Below are 11853 nucleotides of genomic sequence, written 5' to 3' on the forward strand. Positions count from 1 at the left end.
GAGACAGTGTATATTTACGATTTATTAGGTACAGTGATATGACTTGTCTCTTTCACAGCCACTAACAAAACCATTAAGATGCCAAACCCTGACTGGTGAGCCCAGCAGAAAATTAAATAGAAATTTCGACGTTCATGCATGGCGAGAAAGTCCAAAAGTACGCCCACTGAAAACATCTGAATGACCTTCTGGAATGATCTACGAAACCTCCATTCCCCCGCCCCCCACAAACATCAAGCGTGCGTAAAGGCGTTGCTAAAAGTAAAGCCCAGCGGTGCAACCAAGAAAACAAACTCTCCAGGGCATTCCAGAGACGATCACACCAGGTAGACACTAAAACAAACACACCCGCAGGAAAACGCAGTTAGTTATTCTGCTTTTATTTTGCAAAATAGTAAGCTTTTGTCGGTCGACCACATAAATTTCCCCTTTTTCAGTACAAAGTACTCGTAATCCGTTTCCCCGTCAGTAAAGTGACACTGTCGCCACTAGTAAACAAAGTACAGTAGTTTCTAGAAAAAAGCGAGTGGTTAAATCCGCTTTGTGTGTGCACATGGCAATGTTTATACAGAATACAGTTGTATTATAAATAGGCGTAGCTAATTTTTAAAAATGTTTGAATCTAAAGTGATAAGGAACCACAGCTGCCGCTCCCCCCGCCCGATCCGTGTCCATCGCCTCAGCTGCTGGCTGCGAGTGTGGCGCATGTGCAGCTGCTCCTGGCCCTGCAGCCACTGGGCGCATGCTCAGTGCAGCCCAGTGGCTGGGACTGAATTTGGCGGCTGCTCGAACAAGTCCCCGGACTCGGGCCGATCCTACACTTACCTGTCCGGGCCCAAACAACCGAGCTCGGCACAGACCACTCCGGCCTCGATTATTTCCAGCCGTCACGTCTGAAAATACCGCCGTAACTCGCTTTAAAACACGGGCCGCAGTCTCCTGAAATTGCTTGCTCTCTTTTCTCCTCTTCTTTCGACTTTTTTTTCCGCCCCCCCTCCGATATATTTTCTTCGCTAATGATCAGGCATCTGCGTCACCAACCGAATCTGCTCCCGGAAGACGCGTCATCGTATTGAGCAGACCAGCCATTGGCTGGCAGGCTGTGCGGTTACGTCATTGAGAAACAAGCAGCTGCTGTCAAGCAGGGCGTTGCCATGGAGCCGGGGATGGGAGCGGTAGCAAGTTAAAGCTTTCCGGGGTCAGTGTGCAGCAGGAAAAACATCTTCCAAAAAATAAGCCTAGATATATAAAATTTGCTACGTATTCCATTTAATCAGGGGAGCTACAATGTTTAATTTAGCATATTACGAATTAACATGCCATATTGACGGTTTAATTTTTTGCATAGTACTACTGTATATGTGATGATTAATTAATTACAATGAGAGAGTGTAATAAATAGATAATAATGCTGCACACAGAACTGGCATTGTAATGCCGCTGTTGGAATGTGATACTGCAATAATGCAGTCAAAACTGACTGTAATGTTTATGCAATGAGTAACTACAACGATACAAAATACAATAGGCCATTCAGCATCTTATCCAAGTGGCAACTCTTTATTGTGAGGCTGTAGAGATAGTGGACTGTTTGATATGTGATCATCATGCTGACTCTAATCTCCTTCAGACTTACAAATATTTGGAATTACAGCATTGTTCATGTACAAGAGTAGGAACCCTGGTTGACACTTTTCCCCGTCAGTAGTTAAGGCAAACTGAAATCAGCTATTGTACCACACCACTACCTTATTGAGGCCAGGAAAGACCAAGTAGTAAAATCTTGGATTAAAGCGGAAAGTGCGGGAAAAACTCAGCATGTCTGACAGCATGTGTGGAGAGAGAAACAGAGTTAACACTTCAAGTCCAATATGCCTTCTTCAGAATTGGAGGAAGAGGGGCTGGTGGAGCAAAATAGTTCATTTGAGGGCAGGAAAGATTAAATGACAAAGATGTCATGGAACACAAGAGAAAGGGAGTGGTAATAATCCAGAATAGGTGTTAATAGCAGGAAAAGGAGTCAGTACTGTCTGAAAGCGAAAACATGAGAACAAGATAGAGACTGGCATTTGAGGGGGAAAAAAATCAAAATGCAGGACAGAGTTCGTGCTCTGAAGTTGTTAAATTCAATGTTAAGTCCAGAAAGCTGGAAAGAGCCCAATCAGAAGATGAGGTGCTGTTCCTCAACTTGCATTGGGCTTCACTGGTACATTGTAGCAGGCCAAGGAAAAAAATGTGAGCATGACAGTAATATGGTGAATTGAAATGGAAAACAACATAAAGGTCGTGGTCATGTTTGTAGACTGAGTGGTGTTCCGCATTGGTCACCCAGTCTGCGTTTAGTCTCCCCTATGTAGACTAGATGAAAGAAGTGCAAGTAAATTGCTGCTTCACCTGGAAGGAGTGTTTGGGGCCATGGACGGGGAGGAGGTAAAGGGGCAGTGTTACACTTCCTGCGATTGGGAAAGGGATGAGGTGTTGTGGGATTGATAGAGGAATGGACCAGGGTGTCACGGAGGGAACAGTTCCTTCGGAATACTGACAGGGAGGTAAAGGGAAAATGTGCTTGGTGATGGCATCATGCTGGAGTTGGTGAAAATGGCAGAGGATGATCCTTTGAATACAGAGACTGGTGGGGTGAAAAGTGAGGCCAAGGGCTACCCTGTCATGGTTCTGGAAGGGAGGGAAAGGAGTGAGGGCAGATGTGGGAAATGATTCGGGTACGGTCAAGGGCCCTGTCAACCACAGTGGGCCGGGGGGAGGGGGGAGGGGGGAATACTTGGCTGAGGAAAAAGGAAGACATGTCTGAAACACCATTGTGGAAGGTAGTATCACCAAAACAGATGCAACGGAGAAACTGGGAGAAGGGGATGGAGTCCTTACAGGAAGCAGGGTTTGAGGAGGTGTAGTCAAGGTAGCTGTGGGAGTTAGTGGGCTTATAATGAATATTGGTAGACAGTCTATCAAGAGAACTGGAGACAGAGAAGTCAAGGAAGGGAAGTGTCAGATATGGACCATGTGAAGTTAAGAGAGAGGTGGAAATTGGAAACAAAATTGATTAATTTTTCCAGGTCCAGATGAGAGCAGTAAGCAGCACCAATACAATCATCAACGCACAGGAAAAGAGTTGTGGGAGAGGACCTGAATAGGACTGGAACAAGGAATGTTCAACATATCCCACAAAAAGACAGGCATAACAAGGGGCTCATGTGAGTATCATAACCACATCTTTTATTTGGAGGAAGTGCGACAAGTTAAAGGAGAAATTGTTCAAAAAGGGAACAAGTTCAGCCAGGTGAAGGAGAGTAGTGGTAGCTGGGGATTGTTAGGGCCTCTGTTCAAGGAAGAAGCAGAGAGCCCTCAGACCATCCTGATGGGGATGGAGTTGTAGAGGGATTGGATGTCCACAGTGAAGAGGAGGCAGTTAGAGCCAGGGAACTGGGAATTGTTGAAATGACGTAGGGCATAAGAGGGATCACGAATATAGGTGGGAAGAGATTGGACAAAGGGAGAGAAAGAGAGTCAAGATATTGCTGAAAAAAAGACACGTTCTCGAAGCATTTAATTGTGTACTCATCAGGACAATTCGCAAGAATACCAAATGTAAATCATAGATAGGGCCCGAGCCATTTGTTCGCCATGCAAGCTTGATGCTGAAATAGGGCACATCAAAGCCATCTTGCGAGACAATAACTACCCTTATCAGATCAATGCTTGCTGTATATTGAATGGACCTAAGGCCGCCACCTTCAGTCCTGAAAAGTGCCTAGTCTACCTCCAATTACCCTGAAGGCTAAAGTATCTCAAAAATTTGAGCAACAGCTGATGCCATCCATTTCGTGTTGATACCATGCAGTAGCAACACGAATGTTGTTCACCACTAGCAGGATGCTGCCGTCAAGCTGTTCTGCATATCACACAAATTAATAATGTGGTATATAAATTTCAGTGCCAGTGTGATGCTTAGGTACGTAGGCGGTATGTCCCAAAGACTGGCGGATTGCATCAAACAGCATGTCACTTTGGCTGTTCGCAACAGGCAAGATACCGACCATACCCAACCAGCCCGTGCTTGCAAAACTCAAAACGCAGTGTTCAACATTAGATGTAATTCTGCGTTTGGACATTTCCTAAACAATCCTGAGGGTTCTAAGAATTATACTGACAACACTTTAAGATTATCAGTAAGGCTCGCAATGTGGCGCACTTCCGCGTGCCAGAAGCTACATTTATTAATACACAGAGCCCTGTTATTTGCAGACAGAAAGAACATGTACACACATTGCACCTGTTTCAACTAACCAAAATATGTGACAGCCATTCTCTGGTTCATTCCCCACAGCAATACCTTGACCAATCAGAGTCAACCTGCCTGGTTTGAATTTGAACAAAGCCTGGCAGTTACCTGTCAGTCATCAGTTAACTGGTGCATTCTCCATGGCAACGCCTCTACCAATTAGAGCCCTCTTGCCAACCAATCAGCACTGTCTTCTCATGAAGTATAAATTGTTGTTCCCTTTACATTTGGTATTCTTACAAATTATCCTGATGAGTGCAAGATGTAAAGCTTTGACAATATGTGACTTTTTCTGCAATACTCAAGTTTTATACTACCAACTATTTGTATACCAGAGTCAAGATAGGAAGAAATAAGTTCAGTGCAGCAGGAACAGGCTGAAATGATGGGTCTACCAGGACAGTCCTGTTTATGGATTTTGGGAAGGAGGTAGAAGAGGGCTGTGCATGGTTCGTGGACTATGTAGTTGGAAGCTGTGGAGGGAAGATCTCCAGAGAAGATGAGGTCAGCGACAGTCCTGGAAACCGTGGCTTGATGTTCAGTGGTGGGGTCATGGTCCAGGTGGAGGTAGGAAGAAGTGTCTGAGAGTTGGCACTCAGCCTCTGCAAGGTAGAGGTTGGTATGCCAGACAACAACAGCACCACCCTCATCAACAGGTTTGATAATAAAGTCAGGGTTGGACCTGAGAAAATGGGGTGCAGCAAGTTCAGAGGGATACAGGGTAGAGTGGGTGAGAGGAGCAGAGAAATTAAGATGGCTAATGTTGCACTGACAGTTTTCACTAAAAATATCAAGAGCAGGTAAGAGGTCAAGGGAGGGGTGCAGGCAGAGGGAGAATACTGGGTGCAGATGAAAGGATCTGTTGAGCGTGGGGAGGACTCCTGCCCAAAGAAGTGAGCATAAGAGATGAAGGCAACGGAAGAAGAGTTCAGCATTGTGCTGAGCCCAAAATTCATTGAGGTGAGGGCATAAGTGGATGAAACTTGAGTCCTTTGCTGAGCGCAGAGCGTCAGTAAATTCTTGGAATTCCCTGGTCCATATGTTTCAATGCTTAATACCATAGTGCACCTACTTTATACTTCATGTGTGCTCTGTCTGAGGGTAGATCTTGAAGTGGCTCTTTGTCTGCTAATGCTTTACCCTGAGCCATTTTCTTGGTAGTTGTCAGTTGTGTTTTGCCATTGCCTTCCACTCTTAGGGGCAGGGCAAGAAGGCAGGTCCCAAGTCTTCATCAGCCAGAACGGGAATCAAACCTGTACTGTTGGTGTTAATCTAAACCATGCACTAGCCACCTAGTCAACTGAGCTAGCTGGCCCACATTTACTGAGCTGTCAATGTATTGTAAGAACATCCATGAGTTGATAGTCAAATAAGTAAGTCATGGGAACCTGAAGAAGTCAGACTCTCAACACAGCAACATGATAGAAGAATTTGCACAGTGATTATATTAATCCGAGAGTGGAACATTGACATTGGTATTTAAACTTGACAAATTCCAGAACTGAGAAATTAAGGTGTAAAAGTTTAGATGAACTTGAATAACCACTGCTGAATGGCCTCTTCTGTGTTGTAAGTCTGTCTATGTTTCTTCTATGTTTCTACGTAAAGCGAGGCTGCAAATTGAAAGCAAGTCAAAGCCAATGGAACAGGTGGAGAGCAACCTTGGGAAATGGTGGGGTACAGTCTTAAATAGGTCATCTTTAAAAAATAAGCCAGAAGAAGGAAAATACTGGAAAACTACATTAAAAACAAAGACTTGTAAACCTCTAGAGAGAAGGGGCATGGACTTTCACGAATACTTCAAATGTATAGAATCATTAAAAAAAAAGCTTCAATAGCGAACAAATAAATCCTATGTAAAAGGGAAACCTCAGCCTATAACAATTTATATTGTGTTAACAATATAGAGAGAAAAATAATATAAACTGAACTTTCTTAAGCACTGCTCTTAACCATTATTTTAATTCTACACAACTGCTGGGAAATATTTACTCAATAAAAGCTTTCATTTGCTGCTTTATTAATTTACAGACATTTGCCTTTGTGTTGTTCATAACTTTAAGGCATCAATTTTAGAAAAGTACTGACTGAGTTTGGATTGAGGGAAAGTAAATGTTTTTTGATAAAGGCATGAATTGGCAATGCTTTAAGTGAAATTGAAAGTAAGTCACTGGTCTAAATGGATTGGCTGGTCATTAATTCTCAGAATGTGGACATTGCTGGGAGGGCCTGCATTTATTGCCCATCCTATTTGTCTTTGAGAAAGTGGTGGTTACCTTATTCTTTGATTGCTGCAGTACATGTTGTGAGGGTGTTCCCACAATGCTTTGGCTAGGGAATTGCAGCAATGTATGCGCAAGTCGGGATGGCATATGACTTGGAGAGGAACTTGGGACTGATAATATTCCCATGCACCAGTTGCCCTTGTCTTTCCACTTTTTTTATTCTTTCATGGGATGTGGGCATTACTGGCAAGGCCAGCATTTGTTGCCTATCCCTAATTGCCATTGAGCTGAGTGGCTTTCTCGGCCATTACAGACAACAGTTAAGACTCGACCACATTGCTGTTGGTCTGACGTCACATGTAGGCCAGACCAGATAAGGACAGCAGATTTCCTTCCCTAAAGGAAATTAGTGAGCCACATGTGCTTTTACAGAAATAGACAATAGCTTCATTATTCATCATTAATGAGACTAAATCTGTATTCCAGATTTATTAATTTAATGCAAATTAAATTTCAGGCATTAGCCTGGGCCTCTGAATTACTAGTCCAGTGACATTACCACTACACCACCATCTCCCCCCAAGGTTTTGGATTTGGGAGGTACTGCCAAAGAAGCCTTAGCAACTTTCTGCAGTGTATCCCGTAAGTGCAATAGCCACAATACAGTGGAGGTGGACAGAATATAGGCTGAGATGCTGATCAAGCAGTCAGGAGTATTGAATACATAAACAATGTAGTTATGCTAAACATTTACAAATATTCTAGGTAGGCCTTAGTTGGAGTATTCCGTACCATTCTGGGCTCCACACTATGGGAGGAATGTCAAGGGCCCAGAGAGACTACAGAGGAGATTTAGCAGAATGATACCAAGAATGAAGGACTTCAGTCATATAGGGAAATTCATGCAGCTTGGATTGTTCTCCTTGCAGCAGAGAGTGTTAAGAGGAGACCCGACAGAGGTCTTCAAAATTATAAAGCGTTTTGATGCGGCATGTAAGAAGAAACAACTTCTTTTAGCCAATGGGTCTATAAGCAGGGGGCATAGATTTAAAATAATTGACAAACTGCTTGGTAGGATACTGAGGCATGTAGAGGAACAGAGGGACCTTGGAGTGCAAGTCCACAAATCCCTGAAGGTAGCAGGAGATGGATAAGATGGTTAAGAAGGCATATGGTATACTTTCCGTTATTAACTGAGGTACAGAATAAAAGAACAGGGAGGTAATGCTAAAACTGTACAAATCACCAGTTAGGCCACAACTAGAGTACTATGTACAGTTTGGTCATCACATTACATGAAAGATGTGATTACCCTAAAAGCATACAGATGAGATTTTCAAGGATAGCTATAAGGCAAGATCAGATAGGCTGGGTTGTTTTCTTTGGAACAGAGGAAGCTGAGGGGAGATTTTCATTTACAAAACTATAAGGGGCAAAGAAAGAGTGGATAGAAAGGACCTATTTCCTGTAGCAAAAGGGTCAATAACTTTCAGGGCTGGGAAGTGGGATTAGGCTGTATGTCTCTGTTTCAGCTGATATAGACATGATGGGCCAAATGGCACTGTACTTTGCTGACAATTTTCCTTATCTATGTTAGAGGGAAATGAGAAATTTCTTCATGCAGAAGATTATTAATATCTGGAATGTATTATCTGAAAACGTGGTAGAATTAAATTCTAGAGTAAGTTTTAAAATGACGTATACTTGAAGATGACTAATTTTCAGCATTATGGGGAAAAATCTGAGGTGAGGGACTAAATTCATATGATGGGCTGAATGCCCTCCTGTGCTGTAAGATTCTATGATTCTAAATTGTGAGAATTGTGCTGATTGAGCTGAGAAATTGAATAAATTAGCTGCAAAATAAGTTAGATGTGATAACTGAAATGAAGTTATGGCTAAGAGAGCTGAGTGAATTCCTGAATGAGTCATTAGAGCTCTATAAATATAATAAAATCAATATTGCAAAATGCTGATTGAATAAGATGCTGACCAAAAGGAGCTTGTGCTGACATAAGATGAAAGAGGGAGTTTTGGCTGAGTAGGAGTTCAGTGTTCAAATGGATGAGCCTCATTACACTTTCTAAATATTTTATGATGTTTCTACTTGTTAATAGCTAAGCAGGGAGGAGTATAAAAATGGCAATACTAGGAGTTAGGTTAGAGATATGTGCAACATGCATGATGTAGGATATCTTGGTTCTACAAAGTATCCAGGAGTACACATACATACCTGGACTAAATCTTGAATACGATTCATGCATTGCTGTTCATCTTCTGTTGCAGAAATGCAGCTCAGGGCAAGTGACATCTTTATTCAAAATTCAAATCCAGCTAGAATGTACTAGTGCTTGTTGCGCTATCAGTATTTCTTACATTGATGCTTCCCCTTTATCACTTTATGGAGATGTGCAGCTAACTACTTATTTTACTCTTTCTTCTAGATGCTGCCCTTGTTAGAAAGATGTGGATTGGCTAGCTACTGAATGTTAGTGAGTGACTCAGGATGTTAGGAGCTCTGTACTCCCTTCTTTAGTGACAACAGCTGATGCCAATTCTATTATTTTGATGGTCTTCTGGCTCTGATTGCTCTGTATGGATCATTTGAGAGAGGAAACTTGATGAAATGGGCAGAATGTTGCCATAAGAAACTGCTTCTTCTTCTGCCATCATCTTGTTACTGGGAATTCCTCAACATGTCTTGCCATTTGTATAGCAGCTCTTCCCTTTTGCTTTTCTCCCCATAAATCTTGTTTTTGTCTCTCATTCTATGTTTATTTTTATCTTTGTCAGGTGGGCGGTGGAGTGACACAGGGCAGGGTGTTCGTGGTATGAAGTGATATGGTGGAAAAAGGAGTCACCAATTGCCAGGAGTTAAATTGAGAATAAGCATTGGAGGGAAAATATCAACTTCAGCAGCCTTATTCCCTTGATCTCCCCCAGGCACATGAGCTTTGTCTTTATTCCTTCACACCAACTGTGTACCCTACTCCTTCACACTACCCATTCCCCTTTATACACCCCCATTCCTAATCAATACCCTATCTCTTTCCCTTTTAACAACCCACTTAATCCCTGTATCCTCCCCACTCCCACTCACTTCCCCCCCAAGGATGGGTGCCAAGATGCCAGATGCCAACTCACCCCCAAGCAAATTCTCTCATCCCTTTCAGCCCTTTACTGAATGGGAGTGTTACCACTGAGTCATAGCTGACGCCTCCTGACAGGTCACCATTTGGCATTTCCACCATGATCCCAGCACCAAACACATTTTATCTTCTCTTCCGTTTTCTGAAGGAACCATTTTCTTTGTGACACCATAGTTAATTCTTCCATCATCCTAACACTTGCTCCTCTTCCTCTCGCACCTTGCTGTGAAAATACAGGAGAGGCAACACCTGCACATTCATCTCCCACACCACAGGTGAGAGAGCACAATCATTCCATCAATCATCTATACTGTATTATTGCTCATGGTGTGGTCTCATTTACAATGGAGAGCCAAATGAAGATAAGATGATTGCTCTACTGACCACCTTCATTCTGTCGCAAGTGAAACCTTGGGCTGAATTTTTAATCAGGGGTCGGGAACTGGGCATCGGTGCTAGTTCCAGGTCCTGACCCCAAACAGTTCGTTTTAGACATGCCCACCATTTCAGCCAATTAAAAGCTAGGGAGCTGGCTTGCTGTCCAATCAAGAATGACTGACAGGTTGCCAACACTGGAGGCCCAATGGGAGGCCCTCCAACACTCTGAGATCAGCAGCCCCACCAGCCAAGGTGGGAGCTGCCAATGTGAGGCTACAGATAGCAAGGGACAAAGACCAGGTTAATTAATTTTATTTTTTTTAAATACCACAGCCATCTGGCCATGATCCTAGAAGGGCAACCCCTTCCCAAACTGATCCCGCCATGTTGGTCTGGACCACAGGTTGCCCACATTGCTGACTGGAAATCTCAGTCAATGTGGGAATGGGGCCTTGATAGGCCCCATAATTAAATCTAATTTGCCTAAATTGGCTAACCATGCTTGCCGGAAGGTAGCTGATCCTACCAGAGTTGGCCTCTTTCAAAACGGCTCAAGATTGGAATCATGGCAGAGAACCGGCAGAGCCAAATTGCAGGCCCACCCACTTCTAATCCAGACTGTGACCTTCTTAAAAACCCAGGTCCATAAGTTCCCTATCTCTTGCCACTTCAATTCTGCATCTTACTCTAATTCTGTTTTTATCTTTTGCTATCTACACTAGTCCAATGAAGCTCAACACAAACTCGGGGATTAGCACTGTTTATTTCATTGGGCCCTCTGGCTTCAATATTTAATAATACTTTAGCCCTTAATTGTAGCTTCAGCTTTCTCTTTGCCAAGAGGGGCTCTCAATATAGGGTGCAGATACCAATTCAGTGGTTGGACTGTTGAAACATCAAGCTGGTTGGACAGTCTGCACTCTTAGGTATTAACCCTCATTTTTCTTCTGCAAAGTTGTTGAGCCATTCAAGTCTGTTCTGCTTTGTCAATTTTTCAAGTTTCCAATAAAACTGCTTTACACATATCTTTGGCTATTCATACTTTCTCTGTGCCTTTAATTTATTTTATTTCTCTCATTGTGCCTTCTATTGTCACTTGTAATCTGGGATTGAAACATTTGTTTTCCACTGAATCAGGTCATTGCTTCTCATGTGTTTGTCTGCATTTGTTTTTCCCTCCCCTTTCACTCTGTTCTGCTCCTTTTAAATGCAGTTTATCTGTAATTTCTCCCAGTTCCAAAAAAGAGACACCAAAATGTTAATTTTGTCTTTTCTTTCTACAGTTGTTGACTGACCTGCAGTGTGTTTTTATTTCAGATTTCCAGCATCTGTGGCATTTGACATTTTATTTATATCTCCCAAGCTGGAACCTTGTAAATTCAAACAGGTCGAACCAGTTCAGTCAGAGCTGAGCAAACAACCATGTGCAGAAGAGATGCCTAAAGTTCAAAATTACATCATTCACAACAACATGATTAAGTGTATCCATTAAATTATTTTTATTATTAAATTAAAGTTCTTACTTGAAGGCCTCAGTCTCAACCTTGATATTTTTGTCCAGAGTTCAGATTCTTGATTTGTGCAGTGCAATTTGGATTGTGCAGTCTGACTGTGTGCAGTGTACTCACTGGCCAAAATCAATATCATGCAGTCAAGTTTTACAGCTGAGATAATTTTCTTTACCTCCTAGGTCACTGTCTAGTAGCTATTTTTCAAATAAGTTTGGAAAAGAAGAGGACAACTTCAAAATCTTTACTGAGATCAACCTAATACCAAATGTTAATTTAAAATAAGTGAGGTTATA

At 42.5% G+C, this 11853-nt stretch overlaps 1 protein-coding gene and 1 long non-coding RNA gene across 5 annotated transcripts in view; one reads left to right on the top strand and one right to left on the bottom strand.

Moving 5' to 3' along the window:
* LOC121281281 (protein FAM13B-like) overlaps nucleotides 1-1048 on the bottom strand; it is a 170610-nt gene extending 169562 nt beyond the window's left edge. For both annotated transcript variants that reach the window (XM_041194146.1, XM_041194144.1), the window contains exon 1: nucleotides 826-1048. The gene's annotated coding sequence lies outside the window, so the exon portion shown is untranslated. The remainder of the gene's footprint in view (nucleotides 1-825) is intronic.
* On the top strand, nucleotides 226-11577 carry LOC121281282. Of its 3 annotated transcripts, none has more exons than XR_005943850.1 (4): nucleotides 226-326; nucleotides 3072-3209; nucleotides 9316-9946; nucleotides 11367-11577. It is a non-coding gene; the product is annotated as an uncharacterized LOC121281282 (long non-coding RNA). The 3 variants fall into 3 exon arrangements; XR_005943849.1 differs by lacking the exon at nucleotides 226-326 and adding an exon at nucleotides 1050-1198; XR_005943848.1 differs by lacking the exons at nucleotides 226-326; nucleotides 9316-9946 and adding an exon at nucleotides 1050-1198.
* The last annotated feature ends 276 nt before the right edge of the window (nucleotides 11578-11853 follow it).

This window comes from Carcharodon carcharias, chromosome 8 (genome assembly GCF_017639515.1).
Source record: "Carcharodon carcharias isolate sCarCar2 chromosome 8, sCarCar2.pri, whole genome shotgun sequence".
Taxonomy (NCBI): domain Eukaryota; kingdom Metazoa; phylum Chordata; class Chondrichthyes; order Lamniformes; family Lamnidae; genus Carcharodon; species Carcharodon carcharias.